Raw genomic sequence first — 20,106 nt, forward strand, 5'->3', positions numbered from 1 at the left:
CTCCAAGCTTCCCATTGCCTTTTGAAGAGTCAGATTGCCTAGTACAATGACTGGTTACTTAATCTGGGGTCACATGTACCTCATATAGGAGCCTGTGAGATGAACCCCAGTCTTGCAAGCTGTCCTTGAACTCAACGGGTAGGAGTGACACATTGGTTGACAGTGTCCTGATGTGGAAATGCAGAGTCTGCATCTGAAAATATGATTTTTTTTTCTAGAAATCTTCTGACAACATTTAAATCCCCAAAACCAAACCAAAACAACAACAAAAAAAGCACTTGTATTTTATTCAACTCATCGAGAGGTTCAAGCATTTAAATGAGGAATACCCATGGTCTAAAATATTGATTTCCTCACATAGCTGAGTAGAATGTATCCACTCTTGGTCACACATGTGACAAGGGAGAGGTGGAGCTGAGATACTTCCATAGCAGGTACTGCCCCTCACATTTCAGTGCCTCTTTTTCTTTAAATTATTGCTTATTTTTTAAGATGGATTTGATTGTTAAATCCCACGCCTCCAGGACTGGGGAAGAAGTGCTTGATAGACTCACCAGCCAGGTATCCAAGGAGCATGTGGTCTCTGCTCTGACAGTATTTTCCTGATGAATCCTTGAGCCAAGATTTTCAAGAGACAAGTTTTCCTTTCTTCTACCTGAAGCATTTCAAATGGATTTTGGAGAGAAGATCCACAGAACTTTCTAAAAAGACTGTACCTGCAGGACTCATCAACACCTCTCATTAATCCTTCTTTCTAGTCACTTCTAAAAACCTAGACCTGAAGAGAAGGAACAGTGTGATCCAGATTTCAAACACAACAGACCATTATTTTTGCACTATTTCACAGTCAGTGACATTGAGGCAACATTTTTTTCAGTAGACTCAATCTTGAACTGTCTCTCTCTAAAAAACACTCACCCAACGAGCTACTCATATCAACTTCCTGCCCTCCTACCTTGTGTCCGCTTGCAGATAATGGATCTAATTGTTGTATCATGGTCACTGGACGTTGAGTTGAAATGGGGACTGGGATGCACGACAGGCTGTACGTGTAACCAAAGTACTTAACTTCTCCAGCAACTTTTGTTTTCAGGAACACAGAAAATAGAGAAAATGTTTTCAAAATGAGAGGGAAACTGAGCTCTGCAGAAGCACCGTGCCCTGGTCACATCCCATGGCAGTGGCCGTAGCCGAGTTGTGTGAAATTTCTTCTATGCTTCCTGTGGAAAAGATGCAGAATGTGAACCACAGAGTACAAATTTGTTCCGAAATAATGGAAGAGTTCAGAAATGCTAGTTTTAATCAAAACTACCTTTAGTATGTAAGAAACATGCTGATTACCTCGGTCTTGAAATTTTGCTTTAATACCTTAAATTAAGTACTTGGCTGAAGACGACAGGAAGATGACCATTTTGCCCAAGTATGTAATGTTTGCTATGACATAAATATTGACAAACACAGCTTTTGCAATTCATCAATTTTGAAGACTTTTTTTTTCTCATACATGAAAGATCCTTTTCAATGAACATTGTACTGGTTATGTTCAGAGCATTCATTTTTTCCCTGTTTGCTTTTGAAAGATCTTCTGTGAGGGGCAAAAATAATAATAAAACCGTTTGGAAAATTTTCACAGATCCCTATATATATCAGTATTACAGCCGCTAACAAGATCACTGCAACTTTCTTAAGAGCTGTCAGACACATTTACAATTCCGATGATTAAAAGTTGCAGATATAAACTTCACCACATGATATTTTCCAATAATACGAACAGCCTTTGCAGCAAGGGTAGCATGAAATTCAAAGGAGACTTTGATTACATCTAATCTGGTAAAGAAATGAAATCATAAGCATGCTTATTTCAACCAACAAGGAAAGAAAGCAAAATAATACATCAAATCCCTGAGTAAGCAGTCACAAAAGACCTTTAAATAACTCAACTTTCTACAATATTTTATTATCCTTTCCTAGTTTTATAGCATTATCTGCTACAGGAATGCAGGGAGATTTGTAAAACACTATAGCATTTAAGTCATTACATTTTATAGCTAATTTCTAATGTGGATTTGATTTTTTACGAGCACAAAAAGAATCTAATTTGCATTAGTGACAGTAACTAGAGAAATTTAACACCTGGCAGTGGTTGTACCAGAAATTGAATATTAGCTACTTGGGTGCTAAAAAGCACATTCATATCTTCAAGGGGGATTTTTCATTTATTTATGCTGTACTCTCATGTTTATCATTACAAAAGTGTTCTTACATCATGATGGAGGAAAACTCTCAGGAATGTAAAAATACCATGCACTTGAAAAGGTAGTCTGCAGCAGCAGCAGCAAAATGAATCATTTATACACTAAAGAATGTACAAACCCAGAAATAAATCTCCAATGAGATATAAAATTAGAACAACAATGTACGGACAATTCATTTTCACAAGTATGTCTTATTTATTTTTCTGTAGATGCTACTGCTTTCTTAGAGCAAAGCATTAAACCAAAATTAAACCTCCATTAAGAAGAGAAAAAAAAAGCAAAAAACAAACAACAACAAAAAATATAGCTGACAAGAAAATCTGACCACATTTCTATATGAACAATCCACGTATTTATAAAGTGTGGAAAATTAGGAGCTGCAAAATAGGCAAAGCTGCTGTAAAATGATATGGGAAGTGACATTTTACATAGCCGGCTACAATTAACACATTGATGGCATTTTGCTGGGCTCCTTGCAGTGATAATGCTGTTGTCAAATGTGTTTAGTGCACCAAATCTCCTGGAGCCTTCAGCTAGGCAGCAAGCTTTTGACAGATTGAAGGTTCGGAGATAGGCTATCATGACAGATGGAAACTGGCACCGATGTTCAGCTTTCGCCGATCACAGGGGACCTGCCCCCCTTATTCTTCAGGGCTCAGCTCTGCAACCTTCCCCCTTCTGATGAAAGCAGGGGATGGCATTGTTAAATAGTGCATCTGTGTGAGTTAGACTACTCTGATGAAAGCATAAGGCAGACGCTCTGTGAAGCAAAAGACAGCCTCTGCTCTAACTGCATTTTAGATAGACTTGGGGAAGGCTCCAGGGAGCTGGGATAAAACTTTGGTAAATTTCAGACAAAAAGAAAAAGCCCACACTAGCCATTAGACGTTACTTCTTAGAGATCTGCATTCCTAGGCTGGGGGGAATGCACACATACGAGCTACCACCAGCTATTGTGTGAGACTCTCCATAGGACCCTCTGTTATTATTTTGATCATTTACTCAAAGTGGGTCCTAAAAAACACACATTAGAGATCACCATCCAAACAGGAGGTATGTACAGAGAGGGAAGCAATGTGAGAGCCAGTCTGTTTGCTGTGTACCTCCAGCTTGCTCGGAGGCTAATTCAATTATTAGGAGAGGCTGTTCTTGCAACTGGTCTGGATTCTTGGATGCAATGTTAAAACCAGGGTGGGAGCTTGTGTTATTGAGCTTTACACAGCTGGGCATAAACAGGCAGATAATACAGTTAATTAACCTTTCACCCCCCAACACCTTTTGAAGAAAGGCGTTTGTTATTTTTTTTAATCAGCCTCATGATATTTCAAAGGCTCTTGTCCCAACTATATTTGCTTCTTTCTATCCCTGACAAATTCCTGTTTGATTTCTTTAAACTGGGCTGTAGAGCTTTCTTTTTGCTGTCTTAATCTTCAATTCCACTCTCGCTGATATAGTATTTGGAGCAGCATACTGCAGCCCATTTGAGGTATGATAATCAGCTGATTAGCTAGTGAAGTCGTTTTCCCTGAGGCTCTTTTGTGTGCAAAATCCTCACACTCAATTGACATGTGGACATCATAAAGCTGATGAAATGCAATTGTAATGAACAAGAGGGAGAGGCATCTGCAGCAGTCTAAATGAAAGACCCTTCCCTCTCGACATGCTAATTCAGAAAATCTGCTCTTAACTTGTACTCCCTCCGGATCCCAGTGGATGTGAATCTCCATGAATGCATATTCAAAACAGTGCATTAGCCTCAGTAGCAAGTGAAATTTGAGCCTGGATGGACCAATTCTAATTTCAAGACAGATTATGCTGCATCAAACGTAGTAATGATTTGACAGTTCATTTGTGACGAGAGTCCTGCAGTCAAGGTTTAACGTGCGGACAGGCGCAGGTGTGCTGCAAGCACCAGCAAAATCCAAAGGCTACCAGTTACAAAGTCCCACATGTGAGGAAAGGTGAAACATGGATAAGAAATTGATACCATCTTCTTTAAAGCTTCTCCAGGCTCACCTTCCTTACCACGCTATCCCGCTCTGGTGACTAGGCACCAGGGAGGGCAGCCCAGTGTACCTCAGTTGGCACAAATTAGCACCAGGATGGAACAAATTAGGGAACGAGGCAAGAGGATAGTTTGGTTTCCTAACCATACCTTAGATAAATAACTGGGTTTGTCTTCTGGAAGTTGAGGCAAGCTCTGGCCATGTCCTTGCCAGGGTGTGCGAGTGCAGCCGCTAGGATGAAGCAATGTGAGCAGGGTGGTGTGGGGCACTGCCTGCCTGGTGGAGCCTACAGGCACCCCACGGGCTTTCAGTTCTTCTCCTCCAGCTTCCAGGGTCAGTTCTGGGCTCCTCTGCTTCAAAATAATCTGAATCACTCATTGCTTTTCCCAGCCTGTTACCCTATATTTCCTGAATTATTGTCATTCATGTTTCTTTTTTAAGGCAAGGAGAGAAATTTAAACACACATATTCCTTGCTGAGCGTATATATTTAAGTAAAACTTATCTCTAGAACCTGGAAGTTCTAGAAATAATATCATGGAGGGGCAGGAGCCCCAGGTTTTCCTTCAGAAATATCTGGTCTAAAACCAATGCACATCAGGCATGACAGGCTATTGTTGCCCATACTACGAGAAAAGTGAGCTGCAACAGAGGTGAGAAGCACCCTGTCCCTTTGCTGGTTTTGCCTTCGCTGGTTTTATCATGACCAGGTGGCTGGTATCAAAGCTCCAGCACATGTGTTTTTAAGCACTGGGCTCCCCTTGAGCCAAGTGATGGGCTGTCTTTCTTTGCATTATGAGGTGGCAAAGCCACCACCAGCAGTGGATCCGGGAGAAGCCCAAGTCCAGATATGGGGAGTTCCTAGAGATAAACCTGCTATAGGATATGACCTGCCCCCAAGTAAAGGGCATGAGCCATTCTCCTCTCTTGGGAGAAGGGTTGTGTCAGATTTTTTTCTATTTTTCTTTAAAACCACCACACACACGTACACACAAAAAATAATGCACTGGCACTATTCTGTGATGGGGTAGCTGCCCTGCATGGAAGAGAAACATTACCAGGAAAGGCTGTTACAGACATTTTCTGCTTTTATGCTATCTGCAGGATAGTTGTATAAGATATAAATTAAATAAAAAATTATTTTGTGTAGCCCTAGCTTCTTATTTAGCCTGAGTTTGTCATCACTTAGGTGGGATTTTTATAAAGTCTTTAAAGTACTGAAGCATCAAGGACTAGTAGTTAGTTATTGCAGAAACACTATCTCAGGCCATAAAAATCATAGACATTGGTCGGACACACGCTCAGATCATAAGTGTATATATATATATACACCAGCATTTTTAAATATTTTCCCTCCCTCACCAGTATGTACTTTTTAAGAACAGTTATGGCTTGGATATCATCCAATCCCTCTCCACAATGTATTTTTAGGGCTGGGAGAGATAAAGGAAGTCAGAAGTCTGCAGAATAACATTAAATTTCCCACTTAGTTCTTACTTACATAGTCCCACATTTGTCAGCTGTAGTGATTTAAGACCAAGTAATTGTTTTTCTCCTGGTTTCTGCCATGTGTGCTTACTGAGGCTCAGAAAGACTTTCCAATGGTCTGGAAGAGTAAGTATGGAATCATTGCTTACAAAAAACAGTATCATTCTAAACATTAAACGTTGTTAAGATAATATCATTCATACTATATGTCATGAGTTTGGTTCATAGTACCCTCTTCAAAGCTGCTCAAGGGTACCATAAACCAGAGTCACGTCTAATAAATTACTGCAAGAAAATGTGGTCTTTGCTGCCTGTGGCTTCAAAAAGCACCATAATGACTATGATGTTTAACTTTTATCTTTTCTTTCTTCTTTTTTTTCCACTGAGTGCTTCAAACCAGTTTGGCAATCCTTAAAAGGTTAATGAGTACTATCTGCTACAGAATGCCAAACTGATTTAATTCAGAAAATGAGAAAACATTCCTAAAATGTAATCAGCTGTCACTTAAAAAATGACATACAACAAGATAGGGATGCTTTACATTTTGTTTCCCCTTTTGAGAGGTCTGGAGAAAATGTCAGGTGACCCTACCAAGATGCATCTCTCTCCAAAATTATTTTTTACCTGGAAGAGCAAACACCACTCACTCAACTTCCCAGTTTATGTCCCTCCAGATAGCTACAGCCTTGGTCCCTGTTTGCTCAGGACACCCTAGCCTCCTCTCTTACCTTGCACATTTCTCGTTGAGTGGTATCTTTGGTGTGCTCCAGCACTTCTCCAGCATCTCAGGGTGATCTGAATGCCACATGGTGTTCTGAGCATGCCTGCAGAACCTCTGCGGCACAAGGAGCTGGGACAGAGCAGAAGGACCTGGCAGCTTGGGGACTGGCACCTGGGGACGGACGCATGGGGTTGGAGCGAGCCTCTCTTTCCCGCCCACAAAAAGGAGGAAAAAAAAATGAGACTGGGGAACAGGGTCAGAGTGGTAAGGAGCAGAGAGCATCTCCTTGCTCCGCACAATCCACACACCAAGGAGCAACCACCCACCTTTTCAACATGATGGACCCAATGAAAAGGTCATTCTCCATCACAGGTCTCCCCTCTCTGAGGGGTACGTATGCACTTCTGGAAAATTATCCATGCCCACATGCACTGCAGAACTTCAGGAGGCCTTGTTCTCCTCTTTCCTTGGCAGCACCTACCTCAGGTTGGTTTGGCAGGGCCACGTTTAGAGTTCTGGCCAGGCTTGGGAAGAGTCATAGAAATTACATCAGCTTTTTTTCGAGTTGACAGGCTAAGGAATTTTATGTTAATAGAATTAACAGCCTCCCAGAACATTTTTGAAGCAAACAAACAAACAAAAACAACAAACATCTGTAGGTGCAGTTTACTTGCAGACCCTGTTGAGGTCTACGTGCTTACAGACCAGCTTGTAATTGCTTCATCCAGGCCTCTCTGCAATTGTAAGCCCTGCAAGACCCCACTCTGCACTCTGCAGCAGTTGAATAGATTTCATCCATATTATCACCATAATTTTTTAAAGTTTTTCTTCCTGGTTGAATTTAGTGAGCGTCACTGCTGCTGTCAGCAGAAGGAGCCCTTCTTGCATGATCTCTGAGTGCACAGAAGCAGTAGGATGTATTTCTTCTTGCTGGGTAGCATAAACAACCTTCCATATATTCTGCATGTATCAAGAATGCTGTAAACTTTAAATTGGGCAATCTGTAATTAACTATGTTTTTAAGAGTTTGTAGGCAATTTCAGAGCAGGGCTCTACCATATTAACAGTTTCACAAGGAGGAAGCAGAATTTAAACAGAGGAAACAAACACAAACATGTTCTTTATTCGATGGCAATGAAAATCATTTGAAAAAAGTAGGATTGCAGTAAACTTGATTTTTTTTTTTTTAATGAAAGCTTCCTGTGGACATCTAAATAACTAATCAATTAATTAAATTAACCAAAACCCAAATAAACTATTCATACATGTATTTCTTAGGAAATTATCACTAAAACCCACAATTACTCTAGTTATCATATTTGTAATTTGTGTAAGTCTATTTTTGTAGTTTATTCAGAGCAATGGTGTTTTCTGTAGTAGTCTTTTATGTAAAAATATAGAGAAAGCAGCAATGTTATGTAGACCTTGGTCAGACTCCTGGAATTTGAATGTAGGCACAGGAGAGAAATTATTTGCCACCAGCTGAGAGGCTTTCCTACCTGCCAGCACAATGCAGGAAAAAAGAAAAAAACAAACAAACAAAAAAACCCCTACCACTATAAACAAGTATTTTTTGTTCTGGGTCATCTGCAGGGAAGTTCTGTTGTTGGTAATACTTCCAATGGCTTCAGCAGATGGAGAAACAACCACTGTTAGATTTTTGTATTGCACTGTGAGAACGTGAAATTTGACAGAATACCAGCAAGTCTCATCGTTAACAATGTGTTCTCCATACCCTTTAAATAATATAAAGGCCAAAAGGAATTACAAAAACATATTTCCCAACCCATTTATGTCTAGGCATCTTGTGTTTGTTTTTTTTTGTTGTTTTTTTTTTTTTTCTCTCCTGATTTCTCAAACAAATCTCAGACAGGAGGGAACCCAGAAAACTACATGTGCTTTAGCTCACATTAACTCTTCCTCAAGAAATACCCTACAGTGAAACCCTCCTGAGGCTCTGTGCCCTACCTGGGTGCTGGGGCAGGCTGAGATGCCTGCAGAAAATTTAGAAGAGACCCAGCAGTTTCGCTCTGCCTGAGAAGCCCAAAAGATAACCAGTGGGGCTGCTGTAATACAAAAGAACAGTTAGTCGTAGTTGTAATATTGAATAGCTTACCCTGCAGTAGTATGCTGGCTGGGAATAATTGTTATCTAATTAACTGGCTAATACTTTGTCCAGGATTGACAACATCTCTGTGTCCCAACACAGGGGGTGTGGGCACAATGGTGAAACACAGCAGCGCCCATCGATGCCACAGCAGTCCTGGGTCAGGGGATTGACAGAAGGGCTCCTGTCTGTCTTGTTTTCCATCACCTCCTTAATGTCTTTTTTGATACAGAACTTAAAATTCGTCATTAGCTTGTACGTATTCCTAAATCTTCTCTTTTCTGCAGCTTAAAGTGCCATGCCAACACTGGGAAACAAAACTTATTACTTCTCCAATTGGGCAGAAATGCTTTAAAATTGTTGCACAGCTTAATACAAATCTGTTGATTGTTTGGGGACAGTACTTCAGATCATGCAGGAAACTGCACCTTATCTACAGCAAAGACAGCAAGCCAAAGGGGATCCCAAGCAGTCTTGAGTGCACATCACTAGCTGACATGTACAGTGAGGGATACCGCCTCAGATCAGTGGCTGAGTGCTGGGCTTCACCCTCACATATGAAAATTATATGATATAAATGCAATAATTACAACTTTCCCGTTTCTTCATTCAGGTAATTTCTTCTTCCTTTTACCTGGCTTGGGCAAAACTTCTTGATTTTGCCAAGATTTTAAAAGTCATTCAAAGTGTTTAGCTCCCTGTACCACTGAAGTCACCCAATAGCCTAAGAAACAGATATGCTTTCCTTCCTCCCTGACGACTTAAGGAATCAAGGTCAAGAGCATTGCCCAGTGCTACACAGCTAACTTCTGCAGTCTGAGGAAGGAAGGAGTAGCCTTAGAGGGTCATTTCTAACACTACAACACTATATGGGCTCTCCATCATAGGAATGTATAGAATCATAGAATGGCCTGGGATTTGAAGGGATTTTAAAGATCATCTAACATCAATGCCCCTGCCATAGGCAGGGATGCCACCCACCAGATCAGGTTGGCCAAGGCCCCATCCAGCCTGGCCTTGACTGGGCCTTGATTATTTCTTCTTCACCTCCCTAAACTTTACACCATCTCAATCACGTTTCCTGTAATTTTGCTGAAAATCGTTTTGCCTTCTTTTCACAGGTAGTTGCCTGTTTTTGTTTTACCTTCAATCAAAGGTGGAGAGGGGAACTGGGTCAGTATCCAGATGAGGGAGTCATCCAGACATGGATCTGGACTGCAGGTGCTGTGGTGCAACCTGTGTATGATGGCAGCGAACCCTTTGAACTCCAATAATTAGATGAATATACTTAACCAGGCTAAAAAGTGATTATGTTTTTTGTTTTCCAATGCAAATCACGAAATCAAGGAGGAAGCCCCATACCCCCCAAACAAACATGTAACATTCTTATAAGCCCCCAGCTTATTTCTGGCCTTCAAAAGTAATTTAAGAATGAACAATCCTGTCCAAACTCTCAGTAAATTAATCACAGGCCCAGAAGTTGCTGACTGTCTAGTTATCTGAACATCTCTGCAATTTAACAGACCAAAGACTGCTCTCTGCTGTCTTGGCTGCTCACCTTATGTGAACCTCGAAATCGCACCCCTCTGAACTGCACCTCTAATAAAGAAGCTGTGCTCTCTGCTGATGCTCCTGCTGCTTGTGAACAGCTCCACAAAGGCAACCAACAATAATGGCAAATGGGTTTTTTTTGTTTGTTTGTTTGGTTGGTTTTTTGTCAAAATGAATCACTGACTTGATGTATTTTTATTCCCTGGCCCAAAATATCATTCTGCAATCCAGAATCATTATGCACTCTGCAGTGGTTGTTTTCATGAACAGTAATATTGTCTGAAAGCACTTTGACTAATATGATTTCCTTATTCCCCAGGACTGCCCAGCATAAATTCCCTGGTGCTGAAATGTCCAAGCCCTTTCCTAGGTGAGGCACTCTACCATAGTCAATGGCTTTAGGGAATTACTGTAGAAAAATCATTGAAACCATTGACCTAGTGCACAGTAACAGGAAGAGAGGCAAACAAGATATGAAGTGGTATTAGCAAGGGGACAGAGCAGTAAACAAGCGGCGATACACTCTTGTGTGAGAAGATCCTTAATAGCTATAACCTGTTTGGACCCTACGCAGACCTCTTTGCAGGGCTGGGCACTGCAATGCAGAAAGCACAGCACTGCCTTGCAAAGGATGTACCATAGGGCAACAAAGATAATATCAGGTCTCCAAAATCTAAGTTGTAAGAAAAGGTTAAGGGAGTTGAATTATTCTCCCTGGAAAATAACAGCCAAAGATATGACCTAAAAGAAGTTTCCAAAATTATGGAAAGACTCTGATAAAATTCTTAGTGATACTTTGGTCACAGTGGTGAGACATTCAGAAAAAGAGAAATACAAATGTTATACAACTGGGATCAAAGAAGAATTCAGAGAACTGAGCTATTTCATGCATAGATAGTAAAAAATAAATGTACTCTTCGCTTCCAGGTCAACAACAAAAAACTTCATTACTCTGGAGGAAATAGAGCTATTCTAGAGTAATTCCCAAGACAAACAAAAACATATTGCACGGGAGTTAAAACAATGTTTTGCTCAGCTATTAATTTCTGAGCAAAGAGCAACAATGCAAGAGAAGCACACAGAAAAAAAGGTGAATGTACGATGGAAAGGCTGGGTGACATTTCTTCTTTCTGCCTGGGAGAACACATCTTGAAGGAAGTTCCTAGACCTGAGATTTTCTGGGAAGGCCCAGGGCTGAACCCGTCCCAGATGAGGAGAAGGAGGCCATTAACCAGGATTTTACTGCTCTGCATCCCCTATCTGCGCATTCATAGATGAGGAGGAGGAATTGCTAGAAGTTGCCACTTGGGCAAGAAACCAATGCCATGGGTGCAGGAATGTGTGGCCTGCAAATCCGGCGACTGACCTAGCTTCAGTGGGAAGGTGCCTGCCATTGAAATAAAGCACCTGCATTTCTCCTGCCCAGGAGCTGATGTGGGGAGAGAAGGAGGAGCCTTTGTGATCCCTAAGCAGGGAGAAGTACCAGGAACCATCAATCCTGTCCAAAATGGGAGAGAAGAGAATGCATTCAGCAGGCTCTGCAGGGAGGGAAACACTTCCCTGAGCTCTGGCAGAAATGCTGGACAAGCAGCTAAATTCCTTCCCAGAAACTGCTCTGGTGACAACGCAATGCCTCCTGACTCCCTCCAGCCCACCTCTCACAATAAATGTCAGCCTGCAGCCGTATTGGGCATAATTAGCCTATGATAATAAATTACCCACATTTTCAGGAAAATATTAGAGACCATCATTATTTGGAATAGAACTACATTCAGCTGCACAACCCTACCTAATATGATGGATGGAGCAGTCATAGCACTGAATACATTTATCTAGAATGAAGTGATTATTTTGAAGATGAACACAGTCAGAAATAAGTGCATATGAATCATATACTACTACACACTGGAGAGTATCAGAGTAGCAGGGGTTGTAGGTCAGCTGACCAGCCCATAGCTTTTAGTTGATAGATTATTTCACACATATACCCTAGGATTTTAAAACTCAGTCTCAAAATCCCTCTGAATTTAAATATGATTCCATATTTTCTCTTGGAAAAAAAAAAATACAGTTTTTTTCCCCTCTACCTTAAAGAATAACTTTGCTGTTATTCAGCTCCACTGTCCACCCACAGATGATGCCCAAAATATCATAGGCAAGCACTTTAAAAAATAATTTTGATAACAGCTAATTATTCTATGAAAAAGAATGTAAGCAAAGATGGACTTGATGTAAGGACTCACTAACGTCCAACTGAAGGAAGAGAGAACAGGAGGCACTACAGCAAAAGAATTCCATCTGCTCTACAACAAAACTATGCATTCCTTTTTTCACATCTTAGTTCCCTGTATTTCTTTGGCCTTTCCCAATCATTTCAGTAGAGCGATGAAAACCATTCATAATCATGGGTAAGGTTCACAACTCTGTTCTGTAACAGAATGCCACCACTGGCAGCATCTTTCCCTCTTTTCCACATTCCATTAGACATCAAGAGTGCATACCTGTGTATGAAGATAAGCTTCCTGCATGGCTGCTGGCATCTCCAGAGTGCTCTGAACAAAGTTAGTTGCTTCAGACAGGGTGGGTGAATATGCTGCTTTGCGTAGCTTCACCTTTCTAAAATGCAGCAGCATAATTATATTTTCTGCAGATTCCTCTGAAGCCTGAACTTGCTTTTGGATGCATGTGGAACAGTGTAGAGGCTCTTCACTCTATCTTGCAATTCAAAAGGGAAAAAAAAGTGCAGTTAATTTTCAGTCATATTCCATGTTCCCATCATCATCACCTCTGGAAGACACAGCATATTCCTCCCTTGAATCTGACCAAATCACAAAAAAAGTTTTGCCCCCAGAAACAATGTCTAGGTTTCTGCTGATAGGGGGAGTGTAGTCAGCTTGTGCAAAAAAAAAATATTTACTAACAGTAGTAACATTAATGTGACATCTCCAGCTGCGAAAAAAGTACACCTCTTCTTCTGTCAGAGTAGGAAAACCCTACTTATCCTTTTTGGATAAGAAAAACATAAGTAATTTTTAAAAGGTGAAGTTATTAGTTATTAGTCATATTTAACATAAGTTGCCACTAGATATATGGCTGCTTTTTTAAAGATTTATTGTACTTGTTGTTAAGAGTATTTATTACTTCAAGAATTCTTCTTAAAAGTCAGATGTCTTGTTCACTATAAATCAGAATTTTAAGCTAGTTTTTGGCTGTGATACTACCCATAACCAAAAGTCAACCTCATCTGTGTAAACATTATAATCACATAAGACTGAATGCATGATGATATTTCTTTGGTTCAGTTAAATAAGTATTTGAAAGAAATGGTATCTACATGAAGGCCAACATTTAAATTTTTTGAGATTTGCCTAAAACATTAATATATTCTGAATTAAGGAGCTATTTAAAGGTAGAAATCAATGCTACCCCTATGAGAGTGTCCATCATAGCAATTGAACATTTAAAAAATATATGTATGTATATATAAAAAATATATATGTACTAAACATATGAAATGTAAAATAAAAATTCAGAGAAGTTCAAATCTTCTCAGATAAAAATTTTTGTTTTCATGTGTTCAATTTATTTAGGAAGTACTGGAGCAGGTGAAGCTCTTTAGTAATGCCTGCTGAAAGAAAGCGGTATGCTAATAAATCGTAAAGCAGTCTGGCATTAGGATGTGTTACCCATGTGGTGAATAAAAGATGGAGTGAGGAAGGAGGAGCCTTTTATAGCTCAGTCTATCCTTCAAGAGCTGTGATGCCTGATAGAAACAATTACTTTGCATCTAATTTATCAGACTTCCAAGGATAGTCTGGTTGCTTTGTCTTTGGACAACAAATTTGCATGAAGAGCTGAGTAAGCCTTTCACGCCCCCCCGCACTGGGTTGTCTACGTGAAGGAGCTGCTTCATGGTGAGGGCTCAGCTCAGAAGGGGCACTGCAACAGCACCATCTCCGCCGTTAACAGGGAGGAAAATCCCCTCTCTTCTTCTTCTCTCTTTTAGCAGCTGGCAACCGAGAACTTGTCAGGAAAGGTGAATGCCAACATGAACTGGCAATATTAGGAAAAGAAGGTGACTGTTTTGTTAGCGCGCTAGGTTCTCACCTGCAAGTGGTGGCAAAAGCAGGGATTCCTGGTGGTGTCCTATCTTTACCCACCTTGAGAAGATGTTTCACACTTACAGCTTGTCTTTTTGCCCAGGGAGACTGAGAAAGGGAGCATCACACCTTTCCATAGTCAGACTTGCTTCTTGATGATTCCTGGTCAGTTGAGGAGAAAATAAATTCAGGACTGAGGAGATAAAAAAGGCAGAACAGGATAGAGAACAAGAACAAGATAGGAAAGAGAAAATAGGGATTTTTTTTCATCTGTTCTTTTAGAGTTGATCATTTTATTTATTTATTTTCTATGAAATTGATATTTTCAGGTATCTGCTTTTGTCCCAGCCTGGGTGAAAATTGATACTGAAACTTATTATTCTGGAAAATGTGAAGCACAGCAATGCCAGAAATCACTGCTGAAGTACTCTTGCATGAGATATCATGAAGCTTTGGGGATCCATAACTAAGGTACTTCTCACCCCGCACTCACAGGATGGGAGGCTGTTTGGGAGCATGAATTCCTCTTTTTTCTCTCAAAAGACTGACTTTCTTCCACTCATTTATGGGCTGCTTTCTATCACTGCAAGAGCATGCAAAGCTACACCACTTGGCAGTACGTAGATTGAGCACCTGAAGCAGGGAACATTCCTTCCTCATTTGAATTATTTTAACTACCAGAAGTTTAAATGCTGCTTTATTGGGCCAGGTAAAGTGGAGGCAGCAGGTCTTCATGCTTCTTCTGCCATTAGTGGAAGTGCATACAACCAGAAGGCACTATATGTTCCCTATCTGCAACTTACCTGGTGCACATACACACATTTACACTCACACGTATGCATGTTATGATACTGAAATAGTCTCCTGACTAGGGCTTGATGATTAGAAGAAAGGTTGCTGGATTAGTTACACCAGTTATTGCTCCCTCTGTCATGGCAGAATTAAGTCAATGTTGTTTTAAAAGTGCTCAAAATCTTCCTTCATAAACTTCACAAAATGAACTGAAATATGCAATAGAGATGTAATGATCAGCTGCTCTGCTTTTCTGATAGGAGTTTGACTCAAATCCCAAACCTCTGAAGGTATAGACAAATGGGAGACTTACTCAAATTAATTTGCTAAAAGAACAGGTAATCATGAAAATTATCCCAACATCTGATGACAGGGAAGCCCATGGTCATGCACACCCAGTCACCCACACATCCTGTCACTGAAAACAAAGGATGCATATCAGAAGTGAATTGCTAGGAAACCATTGCAAAAGAGCTATTCATACATACACAGGTAAATTAATTAGTAAATAAGCAGCAGCTTATGTGATGCTGCTGCATCCTCAGCAAGCTTGTAACAAAGCCACCAGAGGCAGCAGGTCAAAGACATCATTTTTTTTCATTGTCATTCTGCAGGTACATTGCAATTATTCAATGTAATGCACTAAATATGGGGTCACGCTTCTTCAGCAAAAGGCAATGTCAAAATTCCAATTGAATTCAATGGGAACAGAAATGGCCCTTAAGCAGGCTGCCAGATTTTCCTCCATGTCCTCTAAGACTCACAATTTAACACATTTACTTAAAATGTTTTTTACAATCTTTCTCCAAAGCTATTAGTACATCATGAGATTTGTCCTCCAGTATACTTGTCTAATCTTTGGCTATTGGCTAGTTAATTACTAACTAAAATTTTAAAGTGACTGCTTTGTGGGGGCTTTCCGTATCTATTAAATATTAAAAAATACATTTTAATGTTTTATACCCAATCTCTTTTTGTACAGTGAAGGGAAGTTTTTTTTATCTGAATTGGAGAACATGATATGCTTTCAAATATATGTTACTTGCTGTATTTTACTTTAGATTGGTTTGAGTTACGGGCAAGTTAGTAAAACTGAACAGCAAAGGATGTCCTTGCTCCAGCAAGCCGCAGAGCAAATCTCCACCTGAACTGTACGGGAGAGATGGAAAGCTGTCGCCATAAGGCAGGAGAGGGAAAAGTGTCTTCTGGGGCCTTCTAATGACTCTGAACAATTCTCAGCTGGCACTAAGAGATCAGTGTACACATTCAATCCTGAAAGTCACAGGGAAAACATCGTGTCACATCTGAGTGCATATCCACATTAATCCTTCCTTTACAATCCATTTGTCAGATACCTACCTTGTAAGTGAGGTTGCAGACACCCAGGTTTGAGACGTATTTCTCTTGATTTTGCCTGAGGGCCTTTAGAACTAGAATAGTTCAGGTCAAGAGACCTACAAAAATCATTGTGTCCAACTGTCTGACCACTTCAGGGCTAACCAAAAGTTAAAGGATATTACACTCAACAACTATTAACTGCTATAATTGCCACAATACATGACAACAACTATTTTACAAGTCTTTTCAAAATTATTTAGTAGTGTCATACAAATATTACATATATCAATACAGAAAGTTTTCCCACGAAATGCTTAAAAATAATAATAAAAACTTTCCATCCCCAAATGTTATATATTTTTTTTAAACAAGATCCTTATAACAAGGTATAGCTTCTCCAAGAAAGTTGCATTTACTTTAAAATAACAATGCCATTGACAGAAAACATAACTAGGTCCTTATTTTCAGAAAGTACCCTCTGAATGTCTTGACTTCTGCAAAGAATTAAACCGGACTGCCAATTCATAGTCAACTGTCTATGCAAAGCAAGAGAAAACCATAGGTATAAAGCAGTCCATCTCAAGGAGAATGGGAAAGCTGCTACAGCATCAATCTGCTATGCAGTAACCCCTGCTCCTCAGATTCATGTTGGTCACATTTAAAGCAAAGTATTCAGGAAATAAATGAATATAGTTAAAGAAGCATTCATTAGTGACCTCAATCACAGCTATTAGATGTTTGATCCAGCTCCCAACAGCAGAGTTCCCTTTGACTCAAGATCAAATATTAAAAAGGAATGCTACTTTGTTTTATTTAAAAATGCTATGTTTATTTGGTTGATAGGACTTATCAAGTTATAACTGAAATCTTTTAAAGCCACAAGAGTCCATGTGACACTTATCTTCAGCTCCTTATAGACTCCAGAATTTATTTTTTTTAAATAGAAGCAGAGAATAAACTAATTCACCCTCTGCTGAAACTACCAAGATTATAATTGCTTCTACTCAAATCAGTAAAGTTATCCTAGATTCACTGAAAGTTTATTTCAGACTGAAATGCAGTTTGAGGTTTCAGGGATGGTCAAATGAAACTTTTGGGTAGACCACTGCATTTTTCAGACTTCTGTTAAAGCTTGCAGGCATGCTTCATTTTCAGGTCTAGGATCAGAAAGAATGGAAAAGGGATAAGATATAAAGCACTTTCTCCCACAGAGTGAGTTTAAAATTACATCAGTGGAGAATTTAATATCAGAAAAATGTACTGAAGTCACCGACACAAATGTGCCAATACACACCTAACAACTTCTACAACACTTTCAGTCCCTTACATATACTTCTCCAACCCATTTTGATTTTCATTCTTCACAACACCCCATAACTGTGAATTCCAGCCAAGGGGTCCCTAGACGTATGTCCAGTTTCCTAGTATTTTTATACTCAGGCATCTTCAGATGATCACTGGATCAGATGCAGCTAAAAGTATTACTGTAAAAATACAATGTTGCAGCGATTATTATGGCAGTATAAGCAGTGTGGCATATGTTCTCTGAGGTACAAGATTGGGTAGTTAACACATACTATTTTATTAACTTTATATCTTCCATATAAAAATGCATGCATGGGGTTTTAAAAGAGGGGTTTTTAAATAGACAATGTATTCCACAATTTTAATCCGTTCTTGTGTATTTTGTGCTAATCTGAGTTTGCTGTATGCTCACAGTATCAGCATATTTTTGATTGCTTATGTAACAGTGTTTCTTTTACAGGACAGGTCTAATCCCTAATCTGATTCTATATTTAATCACAGGAACTTCATGTTTTCAAATTTCTGTGACCATTCATACAAAAGACACTCATTCCATATTCTTTCCACAAAGGAGGTGCACAAGAGAGAATCATGATGAAGGGGAACTAATGGTTAAACATAGCTAGAGCCACCAGACGTTATTACATATTCACCCACTACATAAAATACATATACTAACATCATTGACCTTAGAGACAAAGTGGAACATGCATTTACAACTGTTTCTTCAGATGGAAAAATTCAAGCAAATTTTCTCTAACATTTTAAAACACTTTGTAAATCACATTAGTACATCGTCAAACATTGTTGGTCCTAACGCTGCATTTGTTCCCATTTGCTATGAAGAATCATATGAAAGAAGCAATAAGTGCTTCAAAAATGCATACATCTCTGCCTAAAGAATGTGTATTACTGGCACATTGTCGTGGGCTCAGAGAGAAGGATGCAGCCCATACCTCTACCGTCTGCAAGTGCACTGAATTCCAGACAAAATTTCCTTGAAACCCACTGACACAGTGCAGCTGTGGAGCATCCTCTCTTGCCATCGCTCCAGCCTTGGCTTACACCCTACATGCAGCCTGGCATTGCCTCTCCTGCAATAGTGATTCAGGATCAGGTCCTGCATCTGGATCAGATCCTTACCAGACACCCGAAGCCTCTAACCGCAGCGCAATGCTTTGTAAATGACTTGCTAACAAGGGTTTGTCGAAATAAATTTTGAAAAACCCATGGGAAAAATTTAAGGTAGTGGCAAGTGAACATATATCAACATCGGTAAAATCAAAGAATAAATATACCAAGACACAAGCAGCAGTCCCCCAGAAAGCAGGTCCTATTCTCCAAGTCTGCATTTCTGTGACAAATTCACAAACAAAGCATCACTTTATGTTGCTAACCATCTTGTTCGAAGAAAGTGTCTCGTGTTTCTTTACAGCATTTCCAGTTCAGCCTTTTTGTCTTTGGAGATGGTCTAATATGTAAATGACCTTCCTCAGCCTCTTCAGAATAAAAAGGAGGTCTTTGGAATTGAAATTCTATTTATATTTATCATAACTTGATAAGAGGAGCGTGTGTTTATTTAAATACTCTACCATTATTTCTTCTTAACAACAGGCAGCTCTGAAGTGCAGTTATAAGTCTGTTTACACCACACAGATATCAAATTGACTTGCTAATGGTAACTTTTATTCGGTATCCATGGGTTACTGTGTCATGTGATTTGACATCAAGTACAGACAGTGCTGATTAGTAGCATCCAGTTCTGTCCATCTCTGTGCATCACTGAACCATCTGGTCATTTATTCACTAATAAGCCCCTAATGGCCCAAATATTCACCGGCCTGTCATTGTGACATGGCATAAAATGCCTACATCTTTCAACTTGCTTTGACATGTTGCTTGTTTCACATCAAAACCCGTCATTTACAGGAAAAGAGCTCAGAGGGGTAAAAACTTGACCTAATCTGCAGTGTTAACACAAAGACAGAGGCTTTGTTATCTGGTAGCCTGACTGAAAGCATGTAAATGGGCATGAATTCATTTTGTACATTTTTCCATGCTCATTTTACAACATTCTTTAAGTTTGGTATCATTCCTAATATGGGTTTTTATGTGGGTTTTGCTGTGAAATCTCTTTTCTTTATCTGTTAATATTCTTAGGAGTGCTTTACAGGGAACTGGATGCCCAGAGACGTTTGTCAGTTTTCTATAAGGAAAATGTGCATCAGTGAAAATGTCATGGAGAGCCATGGAACTTCTCTAAACCCTTCTATTAAAAATTAGTATGATTAACAATTTTTCTTTCTGTGTTTCTCTTATTTTTGCCTAAATATTAAGAGGCAGCATAATACTTCCCACCCTGAAAGAGGGGAGATGCATTAACCATCTCATGTGCAGCATGTTATATTTTGCAGAAGCTTTCTAGATGAGAAAATCTCACAGGA

The 20,106-nt window shown here is 39.6% G+C and overlaps 1 protein-coding gene across 1 annotated transcript in view; it reads right to left on the bottom strand.

The window, feature by feature from the left end:
- The window catches only part of LOC310901799 (uncharacterized protein), a 143,060-nt gene that overhangs the window by 28,901 nt on the left and 94,053 nt on the right, over positions 1-20,106 (bottom strand). Inside the window, exons 11-19 of the mRNA XM_083842200.1 lie at positions 14,235-14,389; positions 12,629-12,838; positions 6,796-6,993; positions 6,477-6,675; positions 5,762-5,866; positions 4,411-4,611; positions 956-1,220; positions 555-778; positions 80-193 (exon numbers count right to left, since the gene is read on the bottom strand). The gene's annotated coding sequence lies outside the window, so the exon portion shown is untranslated. The remainder of the gene's footprint in view (positions 1-79; positions 194-554; positions 779-955; positions 1,221-4,410; positions 4,612-5,761; positions 5,867-6,476; positions 6,676-6,795; positions 6,994-12,628; positions 12,839-14,234; positions 14,390-20,106) is intronic.

The sequence above is a fragment of the Anser anser genome (assembly GCF_964211835.1).
Source record: "Anser anser genome assembly, chromosome: 6".
NCBI classification, from domain to species: Eukaryota; Metazoa; Chordata; class Aves; order Anseriformes; family Anatidae; genus Anser; species Anser anser.